The following is a 27732-nucleotide window of genomic DNA, read 5'->3' on the forward strand; positions in this document are numbered from 1 at the left end:
TGTGAAGTCACATAATGATAATTTTACTGCCTTGTCTATATGTTGTTGAGAGAGTTGAATGAGATAATCCCTTGCACTCATACGCTACTGATGTCAGATGGCTTGTTATAAGGCTACAGCTAGATGAAAGGGCAACTAGGAAATGTAGTCTCTCACAAGACAGTCATATTATGAGTAAAAGGGAAAATTGATTGTGGTTTCTACCATTGATGTCTACCACACAGGCAGAGGAAACCAAAAGCTGTAATATTGGAAAGAGCTTGGCACACTAAAGGAACCAAGTGGAGACTAGGGTGGATTAGGGAAAGTGGTATGAACATGAAGCTAAATTCCAGATCCTCTTCTGCAATCAATTTATAATCCATTAGAGGCACAGACAATGACTTCCCTGGTGGCTCAAGCAGTAAAAATTTTGCCCACAATGAAGGAGACCTAGGTTTGATCTGGGTCGGGAAGATCCCCTGGACAAAGGAATGGTTACCCACTCTAGTATTTTACCTGGAGAATTCCATGGGCAGAAGAGCCTGGCGGGCCACAGTCCATGGGGTTGAAAAGAGTCAGGCACTATTGAGTGACTTTCATTTTCTTTCAGGAGAGACAGAAATAAGCAAACATGATTAATGCTATTATGGACACAAATAAACACCATGCATTTGTATCAGAGAATGAGGACATTGTTTTTCCTCAGGAGTTTGTGGAGAATGGGACATTTTAGATGGACCTCTGTGGCAAAGAATTTGGGTGCAAGGTGACAGGTGGAGTCATGGGAAGGAAGACAGGCATTTGTACAGAACAAAAGCAAAGGCAAGGAGCCAGGAAATTTCAGGGTAAATTCTAAGAGTGCAAGGACTGTGGTTTAAAACATGGCCAGAAAGAGAATTTGCCTAGCCCCTAAGGAGAAATTCTGCACCATTATTATAGCTGTGTGTTGTGCTTAGTTGCTCAGTTGTGTCAAACTCTTTGAGACCGCATGGACTGTAGCCCACCCAGGCTCCTCTGTCGACGGGAATTCTCCAGGAAAGAACACTGGAGTGGGTTGCCATTTCCTCCTCCAGGGAATCATTCCAACCCAGGGATCAAATCCAGGTCTCCTGCATCACAGGTGGATTCTTTACCATCTGGGCCACCAGGGAAGCTCAGTAATACAGATAGGAAGTATTATAACAACAACAACAAAATCATGGAGTCAAGATGTAATATCAGTTTCTTGAGTTATGTTCAAAAATGTTTGAGAAAACAGTGCTCTCTGTTTTCATCTAATATCATAGTTCAGTTCAGTTCAGTTCAGTCACTCATTGGGTCCGACTCTTTCCAGCCCCATGAATTGCAGCACGCTAGGCCTCCCTGTCCATCACCAACTCCCAGAGTTCACTCAGACTCATGTCCATCGAGTCAGTGATGCCATCCAGCCATCTCATCCTCTGTCATCCCCTTCTCCTCCTGCCCCCAATCCCTCCCAGCATCAGAGTCTTTTCCAATGAGTCAACTCTTTGCATGAGGTGGCCAAAGTATTGGAGCTTCCGCCTTAGCATCATTCCCTCCAAAGAAATCCCAGGGCTGATCTCCTTCACAATGGACTGGTTGGATCTCCTTGCAGTCCAAGGGACTCTTAAGAGCCTTCTCCAACACCACAGTTCAAAAGCATCAATTCTTTGGTGCTCAGTCTTCTTCACAGTCCAACTCTCACATCCATACATGACTACTGGAAAAACCATAGCCTTGACTAGACAGACCTTAGTCGGCAAAGTAATGTCTCTGCTTTTGAATATACTATCTAGGTTGGTCATAACTTTTCTTCCAAGGAGTAAGTGTCTTTTAATTTCACGGCTGCAGTCACCATCTGCAGTGATTTTGGAGCCCCAAAAAATAAAGTCTGACACTGTGTCCACTGTTTCCCCATCTATTTCCCATGAAGTGATGGGACCGAATGCCATGATCTTCGTTTTCTGAATGTTGAGCTTTAGGCCAACTTTTTCACTCTCGACTTTCACTTTCATCAAGAGGCTTTTTAATTCCTCTTCACATTCTGCCATAAGGGTGGTGTCATCTGCATATCTGAGGTTACTGATATTTCTCTCTGCAATCTTGATTCCAGCTTGTGTTTCTTCCAGTCCAGCATTTCTCATGATGTACTCTGCATATAAGTTAAATAAGCAGGGTGACAATATACAGCCTTGACGTACTCCTTTTCCTATTTGGAACCAGTTTGTTGTTCCATGTCCGGTTCTAACTGCTGCTTTCTGACCTGAATACAGATTTCTCAGGAGGCGGGTCAGGTGGTCTGGTATTCCCATCTCTCTCAGAATTTTCCACAGTTTATTGTGATCCACACAGGCAAAGGCTTTGGCATAGTCAATAAACCAGAAATAGATGTTTTTTTATGGAACTCTCTTGCTTTTTCCATGATCCAGTGGATGTTGGCAATTTGATCTCTGGTTCCTCTGCCTTTTCTAAAACCAGCTTGAACATCTGGAAGTTCACGGTTCACATATTGCTGAAGTCTAGCTTGGAGAATTTTGAGCATTACTTTACTAGCATGTGAGATGGGTGCAATTGTGCAGTAGTTTGAGCATTCTTTGGCATTGCCTTTCTTTGGGATTGGAATGAAAACTGACCTTTTCCTGTCCTGTGGCCACGGCTGAGTTTTCCAAATTTGCTGGCATATTGAATGCAGCACTTTCAGAGCATCATCTTTCAGGATTTGAAACAGCTCAACTGGAATTCCATCACCTCCACTAGCTTTGTTAGTAGTGATGCTTTCTAAGGCCCACTTGACTTCACATTCTAAGATGTCTGGCTCTAGGTTAGTGATCACACCATCATAGGTGTGAAGATCTTTTTTGTACAGCTCTTCTGTGTATTCTTGCCACCTCTGCTTAATATCTTCTGCTTCTGTTAGGTCCAGACCATTTCTGTCCTTTATTGAGCCCATCTTTGCAGAAAATGTTCCCTTTGTATCTCTAATTTTCTTGAAAAGATCTCTAGTCTTTCCCATTCTGTTCTTTTCCTCTATTTCTTTGCATTGATCGCTGAAGAAGGCTTTCTTATCTCTTCTTGCTATTCTTTGGAACTCTGCATTCAGATGCTTATATCTTTCCTTTTCTCCTTTGCTTTTCGCCTCTCTTCTTTTCACAGCTTTTTGGAAGGCCTCCCCAGACAGCCATTTTGATTTTTTGCATTTCTTTACCATGGGGATGGTCTTGATCCCTGTCTCCTGTACAATGTCAACAACCTCATTCCATAGTTCATCAGTCACTCGATCAGATCTAGGCCCTTAAATCTATTTCTCACTTCCACTGTATAATCATAAGGGATTTGATTTAGGTCATACCTGAATGGTCTAGCAGTTTTCTCTACTTTCTTCAATTTAAGTCTGAATTTGGCAATAAGGAGTTCATGATCTGAGCCACAGTCAGCTCCTGGTCTTGTTTTTGTTGACTGTATAGAGCTTTTCCATCTTTGGCTGCAAAGAATATAATCAATCTGATTTTGGTGTTGACCATCTGGTTATGTCCATGTGCAGAGTCTTCTCTTGTGTTGTTGGAAGAGGGTGTTTGCTATGACCAGTGCATTTTCTTGGCAAAACTCTCTTAGTCTTTGCCCTGCTTCATTCTGCATTCCAAGGCCAAATTTGCCTGTTACTCCAGGTGTTTCTTGACTTCCTACTTTTGCATTCCAGCCCCCTATAATGAAAAGGACATCTTTTTTGGGTGTTAGTTCTAAAAGGTCTTGTAGGTCTTCATAAAACCGTTCAACTTCAGTTTCTTCAGCGTTACTGTTTGGGGCGTAGACTTGGATAACCGTGATATTGAATGGTTTGCCTTGGAGATGAACAGAGATCATTCTGTCATTTTTGAGACTGCATCCAAGTACTGCATTTTGGACTCTTTTGTTGACCATGATGGCTACTCCATTTCTTCTGAGGGATTCCTGCCCACAGTAGTAGATATAATGGTCATCTGAGTTAAATTCACCCATTCTAGTCCATTTTAGTTCACTGATTCCCAGAATGTTGATGTTCACTCTTGCCATCTCTTGTTTGACCACTTCCAATTTGCCTTGATTCATGGACCTGACATTCCAGGTTCCTATGCAATACTGCTCTTTACAGCATCGGATCTTGTTTCTATCACCAGTCACATCCACAGTTGGGTATTGTTTTTGCTTTGGCTCCATCCTTTCATTCTTTCTGGAGTTATTTCTCCACTGATCTCCATCAGTGTGTTGGGCACCTACTGACCTGGGAGTTCCTCTTTTGGTATCCTATCATTTTGCCTTTTCATACTGTTCATGGGGTTCTCAAGGCAAGAATACTGAAGTGGTTTGCCATTCCCTTCTCCAGTGGACCACATTCTGTCAGCTCTCTCCACCATGACCCGCCCATCTTGGGTGGCCCCACAGGCATGGCTTGGTTTCATTGGGTTAGACAAGGCTGTGGTCCTAGTGTGATTAGATTGACTAGTTTTCTGTGAGTATGGTTTCAGTGTGTCTGCCCTCTGATGCCCTCTTGCAACACCTACCTTCTTACTTGGGTTTCTCTTACCTTGGGCATGGGGTATCTCTTCACGGCTGCTCCAGCAAAGCGCAGCCACTGCTCCTTACCTTGGACGAAGGGTATCTCCTTACGGCCGCCCTTCCTGACCTCAACGTGGGATGGCTCCTCTAGGCCCTCCTGCGCCCGTGCAGCCATGGCTCATTGCGTTGCTCCTCCCAGCCACCGCCCCTGGCCTGGGGCACTGCCCCTGGCGTCCAGCTTGGGGTGGCTCCTCCCGGCTGCCACCCCTGGCCTAATATCATAAGCCCCCTTTATTCATCTCTCCAACTAAGGAAGAACTCCTTTGCATCAAAATCTTGTTGAACAAGTGAATACTTCTGATGTGCCAGTTTTATCAAAAAGATGAAATATTGCTGTACTCTTATCAGTAACACACACACAATACAGAAGTAATTTTTGTTTAATTATTCTGAATTTTACTTCAATAACACTTAGAACTTCTGTTTTTCTCTCAAAGTTAAAAACATATTCAGACCTTCGTACACTTGCTCATAGACTTGTTCATTCAAGAATGTTCATGAATGTAAAAATTCTATGTAACTGCTAGACACCGGGATGTGAATAAGAGACAGTTCTTGACCTCAAGAGATACAGGATCTCATAAGAATGGGAGAGAAACAAACATTACAATATAATGCAGAGCAGGGTCAAAGACATGATATTATATAGGTATACATAAGTGCAGAAGAAGGCGAGGGTTGCTCTGTGAAAAGAAACAAGAAAGGCATTGTGGGAAGCTTGAATATTGATTTGGATTCTGAAACCTGAAGAAGAGTATTCCAGTCTGTGGGAAAAAAAAAAAAAAATACACAAATTTCTGAGTATGGCTAGCTAGCTTAGGAGTGGCAGTTAGTCTAGAGTAGATGTAACAGCTAATCAAAAGAAGGAAAAATAGAATAGAACATAGCAAGCGAAAGTGTTAAGAGCCTTGAATGCTGAGCAAATATTTTTGAAGTTTACTTCAGAAATAATGGGAAATTATTGCAGATCTTTAGGAGGAGGATAGATATGACTGGATCCATATTTTAGGAAGAGGGCTCTGGTGAGAACACAAATGGTAAGAGGTAGCTGAGCTCAGTGAGCACAGAAGGGTGGTCTCCGCAATGCAGCCTGCCCTGTGATCGTTGTGTGATACTAAGTGAGTGACCACTCGGTGCCTTATTTTCTTCATCTGTAAAACAGGATGATAATGATGGCTACTTTACAGGGTTGTCATGAAGGTTAAATGAAGTAATTCCTGTCAAGATTTTAGAACAGTGCCTGATACTTAATAAGCATGACAGTACCTAGCTCATAGACCTGTGAGGTATTAAATTAAGCAGACACATGCAAAGCTCTCAGCAAAGAGCCTGGCACTTAGCAGTTGTGGGCTTCCGAGATGGCTCAGTCGTAAATAATCTTCCTGCCAATGCAGGAGACTGCATTCGATCCCTGGGGCAGGAAAATGCTGGAGGAGGAAATGACAACCCACTCTGATATTCTTGCCAGGATAATCCCATGGACAGAGGAGCCTGGCAGGCCACAGTCCATGGGGTCACAAAAGAGTTGGACACGACTGAAGTGTCTGAGCATGTGTGCACTTAGCAATTGCTCACAAAAGAATGGGTTTTATTATCAAAAGGTACTCATGCAGGGAGTTTGTAATCCCATAACTCTTTACCCTTGAATAACTCCTAGCCCTGGGAATGTAACTGACATAGCAAAAAAGAGCACAGGCTTTAGAATCAAGTAAGTTTGATGCTTGTTCTGCCATTTAAAGTGGTATGAGGGACTTCCCTGGTAGTCCAGTGGCTGAGAATCTGATTTCCAATGCAGGGGATCTGGGTTTGATCCCTGGTTGGGGAATGAAGATCCCACATGCCAGGAAACTTCCCAGGGCTTCCTTGATGGTTCAGAGGTTAAAGCGTCTGCCTACAATGCAGGAGACCTGGGTTTGATCCCTGGATTGGGAAGATCCTCTGGAGAAGGAAATGGCAACCCACTCCAGTATTCTTGCTTGGAGAATCCCATGGACAGAGAATCCTGGTGGGAGAATCCCATGGACAGAGAAGCCTGCTGGGCTACGGTCCATGGGGTCGCAAAGAGTCGGACATGACTGAGTGACTTCACTCACTCACTCAGGCCAGGAAACAACTAAACCCACATACACCACAACTAAAGAGATCGTGCTCTGCAACAAGGGAAGCCTACACACTATAACAAGAAGCCCGCCTGCTGCAACTAGAGAGAAGCTCCCATACGCCAAAAGTAGAAAAAGCCCGTGTGCGGCAATGAAGACCCAGTGCAGCTGATAAATATTTAAACAAGTGTTGTGAATGTGGACATTTTTCTAGAACTAGGACCACCTCGTTTCCCTCTGAGATAATTAGAGTACTTCCCACTTCCAAAGGCTGTTGTAAAGGTCACAGGAAACAGTTTATAGAGAGTAGCTAGACTGGTACAAAGTGGGCACACAGTAGAAGTTGCCTCCCCATCAGTTTTGAGCTCCTCCTTATATATGCTGTGAAAGATGAAAAGTCACACACCATGACCTCAGCTTCGGTATGCCTAGCCTCAAAGACACTCCTGGTGAGAAGCCAGGCAGATTAGGCACTGTTTTGGATCATGACTTGAGGGTTTTAGAAAAGGACAAGAATAGAATGAAACTCTTTACTTGCCAGACTGCTTGCTTGCCAGACCGCTTGCTCTCTGTCTCCCACTAACACATAACCTGGATTAGCCACAGACCACCAATGGACAGATGAGCCCTTGTGCAATATTTTCAACTGGATAAAGCGTGGGAAATGAGGCAAGAAGGAGAGACCAACAGTCAGGGCAGTTGGGAGTTGAAAGTATTGGGTTGGCCAAACAGTTCATTTGGGTTTTTCAGTTACATCTTAGGGAAAAATCTGAACAAACTTACAAGCTAACCCAATATAAAGAATGATTGTAATGCATCTGGAGCAGAGGACAACATATGCATTAACTTAGAGGGAGGTGAGATTTTTTCCCTCATCAAAACACAGAATTAGCATACATAAGTAAATAAGTATTCTTCATATTTAGATGGTGTTATGTCATAGTGGTTGAGAAAGGTGGTTTGGAAATACGGATTGTTGAGTTCAACCCTGGTTTCACCACTTGTTCAGCCTTGGCAAGATATTTAAAATTTCTCAGCTACAGTTTCCTCATGCCATGCTAAGTCACTTCAGTTGTGCCCGACTCCTTGTGACTCTGTGAACTCTAGCCCACCAGGCTCCTCTGTCCATAGGATTCTCCAAGGAAGAATACTGGAGTGGGTGGCCATTTTCTTTTCCAGATCTTCCCAACCCAGGGATCAAACCTGCAACAGTTTCCTCAGTTCAGTTCAGTTCAGTCACTCAGTCATGTCTGACTCTTTGCGACCCCATGAATCGCAGCACACCAGGCCTCCCTGTCCATCACCAACTCCCAGAGTTCACTCAGACTCACTTCCATCAAGTCAGTGATGCCATCCAGCCATCTCATCCTCGGTCGTCCCCTTCTCCTCCTGTCCCCAATCCCTCCCAGCATCAGAGTCTTTTCCAATGAGTCAACTCTTTGCATGAGGTGGACAAAGTACTGGAGTTTCAGCTTTAGCATCATTCCCTCCAAAGAAATCCCAGGGCTGATCTCCTTTAGAATGGACTGGTTGGATCTCCTTGCAGTCCAAGGGACTCTCAAGAGTCTTCTCCAACACCACAGTTCAAAAGCATAAATTCTTCAGCACTCAGCTTTCTTCACAGTCCAACTCTCACATCCATACATGACCACAGGAAAAACATAGCCTTGACTAGATGGACCTTTGTTGGCAAAGTAATGTCTCTCAGTGGTGCCTAAATCATCACATTAGTGCCATGATTAAATATCATAATCCATACAAAGCAGGTGAAATAGTCTTGGCACAAAGCAGCATATGTTTAAAATATTAATTATTGTATTTATGATTTAAGCTTTTAGTTAAGTCAATGCAGCTCAAAATATATAAGGGAGAAGTAATTATCTATCTGTTGTAGGTGGTGCAGATGACAAGTCAGAGTTAAATATCTACTTTACAGCCTGAATGATATAATTTCTTAGATTTAGTCAGTATAGAATGAACCTAAATTGATTCCCCTGAAAATGACTTCCTAATAAATTCTTTTCTCTTTTCCCATTAAAAAATTATCTTTCTAAGCTTCTAGATCTGAGGAACTTCTCTGTTTCTTGAGTAAATACTCTTACTAAGCATTTTTATCAAGTGATTTGCTTCTCAAATATCTTCAGGCTTGGCCATGGCTCATAAATCTTTTAGGCATCACTACCACTAAGCCATGTGGTTTGGATTTATTGCCTTTACTTCAATCTGTATAATATTCGATTGGCCAAAATTTTCATTTGGGTTTTTCCATACCATCTTACAGAAAAACCCAAACAAATTTTTGGCCAACCAAATACTTCTTGGAGACAACAGGGCTATTTTCACCTTCTCACTCTATGATAGCATTAACTTTACTTAGAAAGTGCCCTCCTGGTCTCTACTTAGCATTGGTCGAGTGCCAGTTTTGTTCCTAAAGCTGTACTAGTTACCCTGAGTGTACAGGTGCAAAATTTGGGTCTTGCCTCCTAACAGTTTGCTGCTGCTGCTGCTGCTCAGTAGCTTCAGTCGTGTCTGACTCTGTGCGACCCCATAGACGGCAGCCCACCAGGCTCCCCCATCCCTGGGATTCTCTAGGCAAGAATATTGGAGTGGGTTGCCATTTCCTTCTTCAATGCATGAAAGTGGAAAGTCAAGGTGAAGTCGCTCAGTAGAATCTAATAAAAGAAATAAATCTCAGATGCATGGAACAGCTAGAGAATAGAGCCAAGGCAGTTATGAAAAAAAAAAAAAAAAGATAATATGGCAAACACAGGACAGGGCCTCACCAGAGGGATGAGAATAGATACACATTGCTTTCTGGGAAACAGTGATCATTAGAGCCAGGAAAAGGAGAGGGTACAGTGAAAAAATATTTCTAGAGGCCAGACGGCTCACTGGCAGCACCACAGCAGGGGACACCATACTTCTTAACCTGCTGTGGCCTTTTCTAGGCACACAATGCACTTTTCTCTATGGAGACATTATAAATAGTGCTTAGTTATCCACTTTGTTTACCAAGGGTGATTCAATCCAAAGAGGAGCTAAACCATAGAGTACTAGAGAACATTAATAATTAACATTTTGGAGGATAATGCAATGTAAAAAGAACTTTTGCTTACCTTACCTTACTCAAGCCTGACAACTAACCACTCTAGAAGGAAGTTATGATTTCCATTTTCAAAATGAGTAAAATAAAATTGACAGAAATTAAATATATTTCATAAGGCCACTAATTTAGCCCCAAATGATTACTGGTGGGTGTTATTGTGTTCCATCACTAAAATCTGTACTGTCATACTGCCTCATACTTGAGATTAGAAAGGTTATAGATTTATGTATATATGCATGTGCGTGTGTATGTGTGTTGATGCTGTGTCAGAAAAGGGATTATTCTGTGAAGCAATCCAGCATTCAGCACGTTATTTCTATAGGGAAAACACGTCAAATACTAACAACCCAACTTGGATTAAAAATTTTAGAATATAAGCCACTTATAAATTGCAAACTGATGACAGAAAATATAAATGTGGGCCTCCAGCCTAGCACTTTACTGTCTTATTTTTCTGTCAAGCAAAAAGATGTGGATTTCCTTTTCAGCATAGTTTTCCAAGTACTGATTGACGAGATCCTTGGAGATATACTAACATGGGTCTGTTTTTCTCTGTCACATTAGAATAAATAATCGTGCTAGAAATGAAAGGATTCCCTTTATCAATAACAACAGACTTCTGAGACTTTCCTGAAGGTCTATCGGTTAAGACTCTGCATTTCCACTTCAGGGGGCGTGGTTCAAACCCTGATTGGGGAACTGGATACCATGTGGGCCATGGCTGCACCATGTGGCCAAAAAAACAAAACAAAAAAGAATAATAATATGCTTCTCTGGTAAGCTATGTAATGCAGTAGTTTCTGAGGAACTTTTTGCTACATATCCCATTACTTAGACTGTTTGGCTTTAAATGAAAATGCATTCCACACCATATTCCATTTTATTTTCTAGTTTTTCCTATCTAAGATCAAGATTTTGGTCAGAGACACTCAAGCCGTGTTTGTTTCAGTGAATTCATAAGTCTTCCAAGGTCTTGGCTGTCTATCCCTAGATTATCCCATTACCCCTCTGCTATGTTCCCTGACCTCCCATGCCTCAGCCAGGATATTTCTTTTGCTAAGAATTTTCACCAAGAATTAGAGATAATGTCTAAAAAGGTTTTGAAAAAGATTGTCTACTCCCTTTTCTGTGGTTCCAAAAATCTGTCAACATATGTTTAACAAAATGAGCCTGCATTTTCCTTCTTTTGGGAAATGAATAATTGAAGACATGTGATGCTCAGTTAATGTCTTCATGAAGCTTTGATCTCTGTTAATGCCTCCACCAGTTGGCCAACATTTTAGAATGATTTAAACTATTAAATACTGGAATGTGGCAACCATTTCCATTTTTTAATAAAACTTTGTCAATATTGACATTAAAACACGTACACACATTTAAAACATGATACGGACTGAAAGCTGAACAGTGACTTCTATTCCTACATCTTCTTCAGATGAATTTTACCTAAAAGGATTTCTTTGTCATTTTTCTTATAGTTAGTACTTGTTATTGTAATGTAATTTCTCTCATAGTTAGCACTTGCTATTGAGAAACAAAAGTTAAATAATTTGTTTAAATATATAAAGTAATTGTCAAGGCTAGGATTAGAGCCCAGGTTTTCTAATTCTTATCTCCTAGTCTTGAGCTTGATTCACAGGATTCTACTCCTTCTGATCTCTATTTCTATAAGGCTGATACCAATATCTAAACAGGAAGCTGTCATGGACAGTACATTTGGTCTCTAATGATCTTCTGCAAGCTCCCATGGCCATCATTTTTGCAACTTTTTGAGCTCTTTCCAGTCCTTTCATTAAAAGGTTTAGACTTATTTGTCAGTTAACTTGTGTTATTCTATCTTTTGTTGGCAATGTGTATTTAGCACTAAGTGTGCAATTGAAAGGGCTTCCCTGGTGGCTTAGACAGTAAAGAATCTGCCTGCAATTGCAGAGACCTGGGTTTGAGTGGAGCTTATCTCTTCACGGTGAATTTGTTAAGTGCTGAATTATGGTATTGAGAATAATCATAGTTCTACTTATCTCCAGGCTTTTGAATTATACTCTGGTCATGCTTATGAGATTTTTTGTGGGTTGGAAGATTTTTCCTTTCCCACCTGCCTAGACATGATATGTTACAGAACAACTCCACATAAAAGTCTGACCATACAACCCAACCCCCAGGGGAAGTCAGAGGACTTGGGAGGACAAGCAGACATCCTCATGTGCAAAGCCTATGTCCAGACCTCTGTCCCCACTGAAAGCAAGCCGTCAGCCACCAGAAAAGCTAACAAAGCAGTAGATATAGCTTGAACCAAGAGATAGAAGTCACGGTTGAGTAATATTGTGAGACAGACAGAATGTGAAAGCTTGGAAGAGAGAGACTGGAAAGTCAGACTTTCTGGGGTAAGTGGCACTTGATCAGGAGTACTCAAGAAAACAAAGCCTGCATTTAATGAGTAAAATGACTTGAGAGAAAATATATTTCAAGAATTGCAAACACTAACTTGTTAAATTAATATCAGCTAAAGTAAACAGTGGCCTTTATTTTGAAATGAACTTGTCTTCTAACTCTAAATGATTAGAAATTAGAAATTCTTTGGGAGGTAAAACCATTGCAAAAGGGCAAATAAGGGGTCAACAAAAAGTCTCATGGGAAGTTTTAAATTATTTTTTATTAAAAAAAATCTGGACCATTAAAACAAAATCATGTCTTTGGGATAGGAATTAAACTTCCAAGAATATATTCTAAAAATTAATCTTACAGAACTGCATTACAAACTTTAAACACAAAGATGTAAATGTAAGATTTTTATGATAAAAATGAAGGTACCATAAATTGTTAAAAACATGAAAGTTGTTAAATAAATGATTTTCTTCATTGTAAATGAAGAAGTCATCGTGTTCAAACAATTTAAAATACCTTAAATTGTGCATTATGATACATCAAGTGAAAAATGTGAAAACTTTGCATTGGCAAAGTATTCAGTTTGTAAACAAAAGTTTCAAAATACAGACTAACTATATCTTCAGTTCATTTCAGTCGCTCAGTCATGTCAGACTCTTTGCGACACCATGAACCACAGCATGCTAGGCCTCCCTGTCCATCACCAACTCCCGGAGTACACCCAAATCCATGTCCATCGAGTCGGTGATGCCATCCAACCGTCTCATTCTCTGTCATCCCCTTCTCCTCCTGCCCTCAATCTTTCCCAGCATCAGGGTCTTTTCAAATGAGTCGGCTCTTCACGTCAGGTGGCCAAAGTATTGGAGTTTGAGCTTCAACATCAGTCCTTCCAATGAACACCCAGGACTGATCTCCTTTAGGATGGACTGGTTGGATCTCCCTGCAGTCCAAGGGACTCTCAAGAGTCTTCTCCAACACCACAGTTCAAAAGCATAAATTCTTCAGCACTCAGCTTTCTTTATAGCTTTCAACTCTCACATGTATACATGGCTACTGGAAAAACCATAGCCTTGACTACATGGACCTCTGTTGGCAAAGTAACTTCTCTACTTTTTAATATGCTGTCTAGGTTGGTCATAACTTTCCTTCCAAAGAGTAAGTGTCTTTTAATGTCATTGCTGCAGTCACCATCTGCAGTGATTTTGGAGCCCAAAAAAATAAAGTCTGACACCGTTTCCACTGTTTCCCCATCTATTTGCATGAAGTGATGGGACCAGATGCCATGATCTTCGTTTTCTGAATGTTGAGCTTTAAGCCAACTTTTTCACTCTCTTCTTTCACTTTCATCAAGAGGCTCTTTAGTTCTTCTTCACTTTCTGCCATAAGGGTGGTGTCTTCTGCATATCTGAGGTTATTGATATTTCTCCCAGCTATTGATATTTCTCCCAGCAATCTTGATTCCAGCTTGTGCTTCCTCCAGCCCAGCGTTTCTCATGGTGTACTCTGCATAGAAGTTAAATAAGCAGGGTGACAATATACAGCCTTGACGGACTCCTTTTCCTACTTTGAACCAGTCTGTTGTTCCATGTCCAGTTCTAACTGTTACTTCCTGACCTGTGTATAGGTTTCTCAAGAGGCAGGTCAGGTGGTCTGGTATTCCCACCTCTTTCAGAACTTTCCACAGTTTATTGTGATCCACACAGTCAAAGGCTTTGGCATAGCTATATCTTAGCAATGCAATTATGTGACATTTTCAATTATTTTTCAAATATTCTAAGGAACATAGAAAGTGGTCTAACATCACACATAAAAACTCAAGGTCTGCATTTGGCTGTCTAGCTTATCATTTTTACTAGCTTTATGATCTCTTATACACTACCAGGCCTTGTTATTTTGGGCCTCAGTTTCCTCATTTGTGAAAATGGGATAATAATACTTAACTGTTGCAAAGATTAACTGAAATAATGTAAAGCAATAGACAGTCCTGACACACAGTTACCATTTTAATAAATTTTAACCATTTATTACATTTAAAAAATGGAAAATGTGCATAAGCACATGCACACACATACATGTCTAAGTTTTAAAACTTGAAAATAAACACAGCTGCCCATTCTAAAAGACAGTTGAGTATTGTTAAAAACCCAGCTTAATCACAGTTTATTTTGCCTACTTAGTTTACTTTGAGAAGGACATAGCAAGGAAAGAAACAAAGAGTAGGCTGGTCAAGTCACCAGTGCAAGTCCTGCCTAAGCAAAGCATGCCTCTTCCCTATGGCTTCATTCAGCTCTATTCCTCGTGGATCATGTTTATCCAGTTCTCTCCTGATTGCTCAGTGCTTTGGGATGAATTGAGATTATTAATACTGTCTTATGAATATGACATGATACACCTAGAAATATAGATTTTCCTACAAACCGTTGGATGTGGAAGTGTAATGTTCAAATGCTTTTTTTCCCACTCATGGAGGATTACAGACTCCATCTTCTTCACAAGCCACCTGTAAAAAGAGAGGAAGTGTTAGAAACATGTACTGAGTTTAGTTTTTATATATTTGCCAGTTCCCTATAAGTTATAATAGTTTGCTATCTCAAGTGTCTGTCTTTGCTTCAAAAGGGAACAAAGGGTCGATTGAAAGAGACAATCCCAGACTTCCCTGTGGTTCAGCGGTTAAGAATCCATCTGCCAGTGCAGTGGACACGGTTTTGATCCCTAGTCCAGGAAGATCCCACATGCTGCAGAGTAACTCAGCCCACAAGCTGCAACTACTGAGCCTGCATGCTGCAATTACTGAAGCCCATACACCCAGAGCTTCCCTATGCTCCATAACGAGAGAAACCACAGCAATGAGAAGCCAGTGCTCCACAATAGAGTCTTGCCCCTGCTCAATGCAACTAGAGAAAGCTGGTGTGCAACAACGAAGACCCAGCATGGCCGAAAACAAATACAGTAAATAAACAATATTTAAAGAAAGCCAATCCCTCAGAGAACAACTGCTGGAGAACTAAGCAGTTTAATCCCGATTCTCCATTAGTGATCTCTATCCATGGGACTGTGTAGTTTAGTAGAAAAGTATAGGCTGAATTTTCAATCTAGATTTACTGCAGCTAAAATTGGGAAAATTATTTAATTTCAGAATGTTGAATTTTCCATTTATAAATCAGGATCTATAACAGATACTTCAACGAGTTATTAAAAGGATTAACAATTATTATTTGGAATAGGATGTATGGTATGTAGTAGGCATCCATTGAATGATAGCTGCTACCATACAGGAACTAAATACAAGGAAGTGTGGAATTTCCATAATGATAACAAGTGCAAATAATTGCTAACATATAACATGTACCAAGAATTATTTTGAACACTCTTCCTATAACAGTCCTCTGCAGTTAGTCCTCATAACAGCCTTTAGAGTTGGATAATATTATCAATTTACCCAATATTAATTTATATAATATTAACTTTTCTCTGTTTTTAGATAGTGAGCATGAAATGCACTTTGAAGCTCCTTGCAACTCTATTAACATCTATATTATAAAGTATCTCTCTTGCTCTAGGTTGTGAACTCATCAATGACAAAAACTAGATCTTTGTATTCCCAGTTTTTTCCTGGTTTATATGGTATTCTAAGGTTAAGCTATTTGCCTCTGAGGTTGGGAACTAAGCACTAAGTACTGTGCTCAGCACAGAAATTAATTTCATTTAAGATTTTAGGAGCTCCAAAGGAATGAGTGGGCTTCCCTGATAGCTCAGTTGGTAAAGAATCCTCCTGCAATGCAGGAGACCTTGGTTCGATTCCTGGGTCAGGAAGATACGCTAGAGAAGGGAAAGGCTACTCACTCCATTATTCTTGGGCTTCACTCCTGGCTCAGCTGGTAAAGAATCCGCCTGCAATGCGGGAGACCTGGGTTCCATCCCTAGGTTGGGAAGAACCCCTGGAGAAAGGAAAGGCTACCCACTCCAGTATTCTGGCTTGGAGTATTCCATGGACTATACAGTTGCAAAGAGTCAGACACAACCGAACAACTTTCACTTTCACAAAGGAATGGACTAATTGCATCTCTGTCATTCACAATACATATTTGCACATTTAAAGATTAGAGTTTTATGGTAATTGTTAAGATCATTCATCACTTTGTATTGAGTAACAGCTCGATAGAGATGTTATTCAGGGTGGAGTGCTGTATGCTGCTTTTGGAGATCTGTTGCCAATTCAGTGTTTTCATCACCTTCTGCTGGGCGCATAAAGTTAACCACAATATAGTCCATTCATTTCATCTGGTGATACTCTTTGCTCAAGGCCTGTGTCCACATAATTAATGGAACCAAGTGTGTAAAAATTTGGACCAGTCTTTAGACATAGAAATAACCAGGGACCAGGTCACAATCTACAGCGTCTGGTTAAGTGGCCACAAACATAGCTGGAGTCAGATACACTGGGATTTGCTCATCAGAGAACTGCAAGCAATCAATAGAATGCACACTAGGAAAAAGTCCTTATATTGACATATAATTCATTCCTGCATGAGGACATCAAAGAAAATGAATCCAAAAGAATGTTTACAGTCATTATAATAAATCTGTTTGAAATCTACAAATCTCCTTCAGAACAGTATTTCATGAAATTGAATTCAATGAATCGCCTGCAGACATTTCAGGGAAGAGTCAGGGATTAAATGACTTTTGCACAATAAGTTTATTTTCTTGGTGATATGAGTGCTTTTAAAATAAAACATTTACATAATTTTAAGGCAGTCATATGTAAGTGGTTTGTAGTCTAGAGTATTTCACCTACTGAGTAACCTTTTCATCGGCTTATGGAAATCCTATGGTTATCCAGGAATGTGTTTTTATATTCCAATAGGGACATGGAGAAGTCTGAAAAGCCCATAATTTCCTTTAAAATTTTACTCACCAGTAATACAAGATGATACTTATTTAAAGATGCAACTACCTATACTAATGGTTGCCATCTCCTTGGAAATAAGCATGCAATTTTTTAAAAAGAGCAATATTGATTGCTATTTGCAGGCCCTGTTAGTGTTTTTATCTCTTTCTTCCTGCAGAGGTGTTTCAAGAGTCTCACATAACTTTGAAATAAATGTTAGTCAAATATTGATTCCAACACTATAATAGAAACCGAGGATGCAGTGAGTGAGATGATATAAAATATCTATGATATTTATTTATATCTATTATATCTATAATATAAAATATCTATGTCATGTTAGAATGCTTCAAAATTAATGCATCACCCTCCTGAAAATTTCAAAAGAAGCTATGTAGGCAGTAGTTTTGCAAATTCTAGAGCATCAGTCCCACCTTCTAAAGTAAATTCTCAGAGATTAGTGAATTAGTGAATGCTCAGAAATTAGACAGTGCTGAACATGTGAGCAAAAGATTATGATTTATAAGACATAACTGGAGGCAAGTCAAGTTGACTGGTAAGGTTATGAATATATTAACAAAGACAATATCATATTGAATATAAGCATGCATCTCCTGGCAATCTAAAAATACAAGTTCAGAATGTCCTGGTGGTACAGTGGATAAGAACCCACCTGCCAATGCAGGGGACACAGGTTTGATCTCTGGTCTGGGAGGATTCCACATGCTGCAGAGCAATTGGGTCTGTGTGCCACAACTAGAAGCCCATGCACCTAAAGCTGGCATTCTGAAACAAGAGAAGCCACCCCATTGAAGAGCAATGCACTGCAATCAAGAGGAACCCCTGCTCACTGCAACTAGAGCAAAGCCCACACACCACTGAAGAGCCAGCACAGCCAAAATTAAATTAAAATATATTAAAAAGAAAAAAAAGTTCGACTATTAGTAAATAGTGATAGACAGGGAAGCCTGTTATGCTGCAGTCCGTGGCGTCACAAAGTGTCAGACATGACTGAGCAACTGAATTGAACTGATTAGTAAATAAGAAGGAAAAAGGAAAATACCAAGGCAAAGCCAAAGGTAGGTTGATGACCTACTCTGGAAGGAGAGATGTGTGCATCTACTTGGTGAAGAAAAGTATGGTGTAGGGTCTCAGCCAGGCAGAAGTTTAAAGAGAGGACATAGATTCTGCAAAAACTTCTTTTGGAAGAATATTCATCACTGCTTCTCAATCATGTAATTATTCTTTCCTGTTAAGTAAATGAGCAAAAGAACTTGCAAGAAATCTCTGCATGATCTATTCTGTTGTTCTACTGATTACCATTTATAGGTGTCTGTAGAGCTAATAAGACATTCTCAGTCTTGACAGGTAAATAATCATAAAGAAGCGTATAATCCTTTCTTTCTTTTCAATTGAGTAGCTTAAAAATTATTATAAAATATTTTAGAAGTTAAGAATGGTGTAAAAATAATCTAGTAAATAGTTGTTCCACTTTAGGAAATAAAAAATTATACCACAGTTGAAGTCCCTGTAGATGCTCCTTGAATGCAACTCTAGGAGTTGCCCCTATTTTGAATTTGATGATGAAATGTGCAGAATCACCTGTAAGTTCTTTCTGTTGGGCAACCATGATAACCTATAAAGTCAGTGAGTAAGTGAAAATCTTTCAGTCCTGTCCAATGCTTTGTAACCCCATGAACTATAGAGTCCATGGAATTCTCCAGGCAGAATACTCGAGTAGGTAGCCTTTCCCTTCTCCAGGGGATCTTCCCAACCCAGGGATGGAACCCAGGTCTCCCACATTGCAGGTGAATTCTTTACCAGCTGAGCCATAAGGGAAAGCCAAGAATACTGTCCCTTCTCCAGCATATATTCCTGACCCAGGAATCAAACTGGGGTTTCCTGCATTGCAAGTGGATTCTTTACCAACTGAGCTAGCAGGGAAGCCCTGATGACCTATCAGTTCAGTTCAGTCGCTCAGTCGTGTCCAACTCTTTGCAACCCCATGAATCGCAGCACGCCAGGCCTCCCTGTCCATCACCAACTCCCAGAGTTCACTCAGACTCACGTCCATCAAGTCAGTGATGCCATCCAGCCATCTCATCCTCAGTCGTCCCCTTCTCCTCCTGTCCCCAATCCCTCCCAGCATGAAAGTCTTTTCCAATGAGTCAACTCTTTGCATGAGGTGGCCAAAGTACTGGAGTTTCAGCTTTAGCATCATTCCCTCCAAAGAAATTCCAGAGCTGATCTCCTTCAGAATGGACTGGTTGGATCTCCTTGCAGTCCAAGGGACTCTCAAGAGTCTTCTCCAACACCACAGTTCAAAAGCATAAATTCTTCAGCACTCAGCCTTCTTCACAGTTCAACTCTCACATCCATACATGACTACTGGAAAAACCATAGCCTTGACTACGCAGACCTTAGTCGGCAAAATAATGCCTCTGCTTTTGAATATGCTATCTAGGTTGCTCATAACTTTTCTTCCAAGGAGTAAGCGTCTTTTAATTTCATGGTTGCAGTCAGCATCTGCAGTGATTTTGGAGCCCCCAAAAAATAAAGTCTGTCACTGTTTCCACTGTTTCCCCATCTATTTGTCATGAAGTGATGGGACCGGATGCCATGATCTTCGTTTTTTGAATGTTGAGCTTTAAGCCAACTTTTTCACTCTCCTCTTTTACTTTCATCAAGAGGATTTTTAGTTCCTCTTCACTTTCTGCCATAAGGGTGGTGTCATCTGCATATCTGAGGTTACTGATATTTCTCCCAGCAATCTTGATTCCAGCTTGTGTTTCTTCCAGTCCAGCGTTTCTCATGATGTACTCTGCAAAGAAGTTAAATAAGCAGGGTAACAATATACAGCCTTGACGTACTCCTTTTCCTATTTGGAACCAGTCTGTTGTTCCACGTCCAGTTCTAACTGTTGCTTCCTGACCTGTTTACAGATTTCTCAAGAGGCAGGTCAGGTGGTCTGGTATTCCCATTTCTTTCAGAATTTCCCACAGTTTATTATGATCCACACAGTCAAAGGCTTTGGCATACAAAGGCTTTAAGTCAATAAAACAGAAATAGATGTTTTTCTGGAATTCTCTTGCTTTTTCCATGATCCAGCAGATGTTGGCAATTTGATCTCTGGTTCCTCTGACTTTTCTAAAACCAGCTTGAACATCAGGGAGTTCACGGTTCACGTATTGCTGAAGCCTGGCTTGGAGAATTTTGAGCATTACTTTACTAGCATGTGAGATGAGTGCAATTGTGCAGTAGTTTGAGCATTCTTTGGCATTGCCTTTCTTTGGGATTGGAATGAAAACTGACCTTTTCCAGTCCTGTGGCCACTGCTGAGTTTTCCAAATTTGCTGGCACATTGAATGCAGCACTTTCAGAGCATCATCTTTCAGGATTTGAAACAGCTCCACTGGAATGCCATCACCTCCACTAGCTTTGTTAGTAGTGATGCTTTCTAAGGCCCACTTGACTTCACATTCCAGGATGTCTGGCTCTAGATGAGTGATCACACCTTCGTGATTATCCGGGTCGTGAAGATCTTTTTTGTACAGTTCTTCTGTGTATTCTTGCCACCTCTTCTTAATATCTTCTGCTTCTGTTAGGTCCAGACCATTTCTGTCCTTTATTGGGCCCATCTTTGCATGAAATGTTCCCTTGGTATCTCTAATTTTCTTGAAGAGATCATTAGTCTTTCCCATTCTGTTGTTTTCCTCTATTTCTTCGCATTGATCACTATAGAAGGCTTTCTTATCTCTTCTTGCTATTCTAAGCTCAGGCGACTGTGACCAGCAGGCACACTAAGCACGGCCGAGAGGAGCTACCCCGCATCCGAGGTCAGGGGCGGCGGCTAGGAGGATCAACCCCACGTCCAAGGAGTGGTGGCTGCTTGGGTGCAGGAGGGCCTAGAGGAGCCATCCCATGTTGAAGATCAGGAAGGGCGGCAGTGAGGAGACACCCCTCATCCAAGGTAAGGAGCAGTGGCTGCGCTTTGCTGGAGCAGCCGTGAAGAGATACCCCACGCCCAAGGTAAAGAAACCCAAGTAAGATGGTAGGTGTTGCAAGAGGGCATCAGAGGGCAGACACACTGAAACCATACTCACAGAAAACTAGTCAGTCTAATCACACTAGGACCACAGCCTTGTCTAACTCAATGAAACCAAGCCATGCCTGTGGGGTAACCCAAGACGGGCAGGTCATGGTGGAGAGGTCTGACAGAATGTGGTCCACTGGAGAAGGGAATGGCAAACCACTTCAGTATTCTTGCCTTGAGAACCCCAGGAACAGTATGAAAATGCAAAACCCCAGGAACAGTATGAAATAGGATACTGAAAGAGGAACTCCCCAGGTCAGTAGGTGCCCAATATGCTACTGGAGATCAATGGAGAAATAACTCCAGAAAGAATGAAAGGATGGAGCCAAAGCAAAAACAATACCCAGCTGTGGATGTGACTGGTGATAGAAGCAACGTCCGGTGCTGTAAAAAGCAATATTGCATAGGAACCTGGAATGTCGGGTCCATGAATCAAGGCAAATTTGAAGTGGTCAAACAAGAGATGTCAAGAGTGAATGTTGACATTCTAGGAATCAGCGAACTAAAATGGACTGGAATGGGTGAATTTAACTCAGATGACCATTATATCTACTACCGTGGGCAGGAATCCCTCAGAAGAAATGGAATAGCCATCATGATCAACAAAAGAGTCCAAAATGCAGTACTTGGATGCAATCTCAAAAATGACAGAATGATCTCTGTCTATCTCCAAGGCAAACCATTCAATATCACAGTTATCCAAGTCTATGCCCCAAACAGTAACACTGAAGAAGCTGAAGTTGAACGGTTTTATGAAGACCTACAAGACCTTTTAGAACTAATACCCCCAAAAGATGTCCTTTTCATTCTAGGGGACTGGAATGCAAAAGTAGGAAGTCAACAAATACCTGGGGTAACAGGCAAATTTGGCCTTGGAATGCAGAATGAAGCAGGGCAAAGACTAATAGAGTTTTGCCAAGAAAATGCACTGGTCATAGCAAACACCCTCTTCCAACAACACAAGAGAAGACTCTACACATGGACATCACCAGATGGTCAACACTGAAATCAGATTGATTATATTCTTTGCAGCCAAAGATGGAGAAGCTCTATACAATCAACAAAAACAAGACCAGGAGCTGACTGTGGCTTAGATCATGAACTCCTCATTGCCAAATTCAGACTGAAATTGAAGAAAGCAGGGAAAACCGCTAGACCATTCAGGTATGACCTAAATCAAATCCCTTATGATTATACAGTGGAAGTGAGAAATAGATTTAAGGGATAGATCTGAGGGATAGAGTGCCTGATGAACTATGGAATGAGGTTCGTGACATTGATGACCTATAGAGGTACTTTAATAGTCAATGCTTTGGATCTGACTATTGGCAGTAGAAGGTTTCAAAGTAAAAAATGTTCAGAGAGAATTAGGATAATGAGCTGGAACTTATAGTGAAAGTTTGCTAATGTTCTGATAAAACAGAGAATAGCAACTCAAAATAGCAGAAAATAGCCACTCAAAAATAATTTAGTTCAAATTGCTAGATGCTTCTTTGAGATCAAATCAGTCTCTGTTCCATTCTCCTGATCTTATTTACAACCCTATTATTCCAGCTACCTTCCAAAGGAAAAAAAATCTTAGGTTGAAAGCTGAAAGGCGTATACCTTTATTGTTTTCTATGTCACAAACCCCTCAGCGTTCCTCTGATTTCGGTCACTACAGTGGGGAAGAGCGCCAGTTCCCTTGCACTGGGAACTTCCACATCAAAACCTGGTATCTCTCTTCATTCCACTTTCACTAAGGTAGTAGGAGTGTGCCTGACTAGTGTGCAAGAAGAGGTGGCCTGGAGCTGGGGGGTGGTGGGGAGAGGAAGGCAGGATAATGCCCCTGTGCCCCTGGGAGCCATCCTCAACCACTGGCTGGATGAGGAGAACTGATGGTTATCTACTCCAGACTCCAGACTTTTAAAGGAGAATATTCTCAATCCCCCAACATTGTCTGCTTCCTGGAAACTCCAAGGAAATGGAGACCCTGTTGTCCACAGCAGCAACTCAATGAGGAATGCTTGCTTACACTGACTTTACACACTTCTCTGTTCCGTTTCTCTGTTTCTTTTCTCTGGTGTCCTGCATCTCTTCACAGATGAACTACCAGGACCCAAAGCCTTGTTTAGATTCTGATCTTAGGAAAGCAAAAACTATGGCAATTCTTTTAAAAAGAGAGAGAAAAAAAATTTTTTTAATTATTTTGTCTACAAAAATACATCTCTTTCATCCACATGTACACTGTTATACTTACAATGGATAGCCAACAAGGACCTACTGTATAGCACGTGGAACTCTGCCCAGTATTATGTGGCAGGCTGGATGGGAAGAGAGTTTGGGGCAGAATGAATACATGTACAGTTCAGCTGCTCTTCTCTGCACTTGAAACTATCACAGCTTTGCAAATTGACTATATTCCAATATTAAATAAAAAGGTTTAAAAAACACATAAAGAAAAGAAACACTCTGGGAGTTCCATAGATTGTAAAGCTGTTTATCTTTCCATAGCCCAGTTGTCCACATTAAAGTTCCTGGGTTTGCATTCCTTTGGTCTTATGTTGTTTTCTCTTTTTGGAGACAGCCAGCAACATCCTGCATCCTAGTTTGGTTACAGGATGGTGATAATGCAACCCCTGATGCTCTGCCCCTCACCTCCCCTTAGTGTTACATTGCAAGAACAGATCTGTGTGTGTGCGTGCTCAGTCACTCAATAGTGTCTGACTCTTTTGTGACCCATAGACTGTAGCCCACCAGTCCCCTCTGTCCATGGGATTTCCCAGGCAAAAATACAGGGTTGTCATTTCTTACTCCAGGGGATCTTCTTGATCCAGGGATCAAACCCACGTCTCCTGTATCTCCTGCGTTAGCAGGCAGATTCTCCCGCATCTTTTGCACTGGTAGGCAGATTGTTTACCACTGAGCCACCTGGGAAGCCAAACAAAGTGAGTCACTGTATTTCTGGGATATGCTTTATGCTTGCTCAAGAAGTTACAGCTCTTGTATACTTTTCCCAAGTGGCCTGATCTCAGTCTCTATGGCTAGTTGTGTTTGTTGGCAATGAATCTAAAGATCTAAGTGTGGTCTGCCTTTAGAAACCACTAGACTGTGAGTCAGAGACCCTTGGTTCCTTTTTACGATTCTATTTAATATGTTGAGTAAACTCCTACCCTCTCTGGGCAGTTTTTCCATCTGTAATGGAGCCACCCAACTGTACGCCAGACTAAGAGTGACAGAGTTAGTTCCAGGAGCCTTTTAGAAGCTTAAATTAGAATTAAGCTACTTCCACTGCACTGTCCTGTGTTTAAAATCAAAAGTATTTCTGTGTGTTGTTTTATTTTGATGTGGTTGAAAATATGCTTTGCCTACAAAAGAAGTAAGACTGATGTTTCATCCTTCTGTTTAATAGTTGAATTCTGATGCAGGGTGATTAAATTATTTATAACTGAGAGAAACAAAAACATTTAAAATACTGAATAACATATTAGTTCTTTACATCATTTTCTAAACCTCATCCTGGCCAAGTTAATATCATATTCCCTTCTAATAGCAAGGTTTCATTCTTTTGCATAAAACAATGCATCAATCTACAGGACACTTCTGGGAAGTGGAACTTGGCATTTAAGAGTACTCTGTTAGAACATACACACAAACCTCTCCCACACTAAAACTCTGTGCATGAAAATATATGTTGGAGAAGGGAGATGAGTGGAAGCAAGGAATTGTATGTGATGGAAAAGCTCCTTTCTTTCATTTTACTTTCAGCATGGGAGTGTATGTGTGGAGTGGGGGGAGACATGGGTTCCATCCCTGGTGGCTGGGGAAGGAGTGGGTAGGGAGATCCCCTAGAGGAGGAAATAGCAACCCACTCCAGTATTTTTGCCTGGAGAATCCCATGGACAGAGGAGCCTGGTGGGCTACAGCCCATGGGGTCACAAGAGTCAGACATGACTTAATGATTGAGTACATTTTTGTAATAGAGATGGCTTATAGTTCTGCAAATTCTCTTTAATGTTCATTGATAAAAGCTATGGCCCATTCATTTATCTTATCATCAAGCTCTATAATCAGATCAATGACTATTTTATCTGCAACACGGAAGTAGGGGTGGATAAGGAGGAGGAGTGGAGGTAATTTTTATTTGGAAGGAGAGACAGGAGGCTCTGCAGAGCAGGGTCTGGTTTACCAGAGAGCATTGATAAAGCTGTAGGTGCCAAGAAGCAAGAACAAGGGAGAAGCAAAGAAGCTTGGGCATGAAGGTGGGATGGTACCAAAAAGAAAAACTGCTTAACAATCATGACTTTGCAATTTCCCCTGATGAACTCACAATGATATGTCTAGGTTAGCACAAAGATGACAAAATTCCTCCCATCAGCTCATCCCAGTTTTCCCAGTAGAGTCTGGTCCCTGCCTAGAAAAAAGAGAGAAAAAGGTTAATTTAAAAAGCTGTAAAAAACAAAAACTCTCTATATTACTACATACTCAAACACACTCATGACTGTTTGAACACATTCCCCCCTCCATATTTAATCACCGGTATATTAAAAATATTAGGATTCAAATCCTAAAATATGATCCTTTATAATTATCATACAGTACATGAAGAAATGATTCTTGTGACATATCCCTCTCAGTTTCCGAACATCTCCTCACTATCTAGTTTGAGAGGCTATTTCAGGCTTATCTCATACGGTCCCTTTGGTTGCTCTCAAGCCTTCGTTAAAGGGCTCTGCAGCTACCCCCTTATAATTCAGTGTGTTGTTAGACCCAAGTCGCGAAATCTCCCAATGACCACCAGGGAGCCGATATCCAATGCAAAAATCAAGAGTTTTTATTACCAAGCTCGAGCTGGGGCTCCCACCAATACCGACACAGCAGCTATAGGGAGGAGCCCCGGGTTTTGGTTACATTGCTTATATAGGGAGTGTTCATGGAAAAAGAAAGAATTTCTAGGTAGGGGGACGTTTGATTGGTCTTCTTTCGAAGGCTTGTGTGTTGGTTTTTGATTGGTCCCTATTACCTAGGTAGACCACAAGTTCCTGAACGTTAAGTCAGGAGATTCTGGTCTGGGGTCCAATTGGCTTGTAGGTGGTGGGGTGAAGTCAGGGGATTTCCAAAGGCTCTTGGATTTCCAAAGGCTCTTTTCCCGGAACCTTACAAAATGGAGTTTTTCTGTTAACAAAATGGAGTAGCTTAGATTCTTCAGTGTGAGTATCGCTGGTGATGACATAGGACAGAGGAAGTGTCCACCATCCTCCCTTTTGCTGACACTTGCTCAAGGCAGCAGCTGCCTATCACCAAGGGTCACAATCCAGAATTCCAGACACCCATAGTGCCTGCGTACATTTCTTTAGGACTCCATTATATTCCAGAGTCCATTGGTTTTTGTAAATGATTTATTAAATAAATTTAAAAATAAACATATTCGTATCCTCTTAGTATTGTGAAGTCTCTTACATCCTGGATCATATCCTTGCATATTTGAATCTCCAGATTTCAGTATAGCTTTCACCACTTGGTAGATTCTTAATAAATATTTGATCAGAGGAAGGAAGGAAGGTCCATCTTATCAATATTATTAACAATTCAGGCAGAAATATTAAATGCTATATTATGCATAAGGCCTGTAGCCAATGCCTGGCAAATAGAAGGTACACTATGAGAGTAACCAAAGTAAAAGCTGAGCTATTTCTGTAATCTGATGGTTCTGGCACATAAACAACAGAAAATAATTATTTTGATTTACCTCATTCTCAACATTCCCTTTGACAACATAATAAACAAGTAAAAGAAATTATGAAAATGTGCATTTGATGCTATTCTTGTTCAGCCTCAAATTTTGAACAGTTTTAAGAAAGCTATTTTAAAGGACAATGGTAAATTGAGTTTTCTGATCAAATGATTGTAAAGTAAGTGATTGTCCAGAAAGCATGTGTAAGTACTAAATTGAAACCACAAAACCAATAGATGAATCCAAAGTGGAAAGTACAAAATCTGAAAATTATGGTTGCCATGTTTACAATAAACTTATAACTGCCTGAACATTGCTACAGTTTTATGCAAACCAAAAGATTCTATAAATAAATTAATGCCTAGACTAGTTTCAGAAAATAGTTACACTTCTAGCTGTAAGAATGAATCAAAGTTTAGGATTATAATTGACTTTCTTGGGAAACAGAGGGACAGATCAGTGAAGAAGCACATAGATTTAATAGTAGTGACAAGGTTCTAGCTTTGCTGCTCACAGTGTGCATTCATGAATGCTTTTGTTATGCTTTTCATAATGCTTTATATTTTTCATCTTGTAAATATTTCTTTTTATTTATCAATTGTTGCATAATAAAATAGCATATAGTCAACACTTTGGAAACTACTAATCATAGTATATCAAGCTCTTGATTACCTCATATGTTAAATACTTATAATACTTATAAAATTATAATTTCAGTTAGATGAAATATACAACAGAATGCCTGGTATATGTGTGCAACATATATAACCATTTATGCTAATCTTTGTTCCAATTTTAAAATTGGTCTTTGAAAGTGCACTTTAGTTTTGGTAAGTTTCTAAAGATTTTATGTATGAATATTGCATTTGAGTT

At 40.6% G+C, this 27732-nt stretch overlaps 2 long non-coding RNA genes across 2 annotated transcripts in view; both read right to left on the reverse strand.

Annotated features, from left to right (window-relative positions):
* The window catches only part of LOC120861439, a 154890-nt gene that overhangs the window by 62655 nt on the left and 64503 nt on the right, over positions 1-27732 (reverse strand). The window lies entirely within an intron of this gene.
* Positions 14567-25745, reverse strand: LOC120861440. The gene is made up of 2 exons (XR_005720542.1): positions 25456-25745; positions 14567-14662 (listed from the first exon to the last, which is right to left on the reverse strand). It is a non-coding gene; the product is annotated as an uncharacterized LOC120861440 (long non-coding RNA).

Source organism: Oryx dammah, unplaced genomic scaffold, assembly GCF_014754425.2.
Source record: "Oryx dammah isolate SB20612 unplaced genomic scaffold, SCBI_Odam_1.1 HiC_scaffold_3, whole genome shotgun sequence".
Taxonomy (NCBI): Eukaryota; Metazoa; Chordata; class Mammalia; order Artiodactyla; family Bovidae; genus Oryx; species Oryx dammah.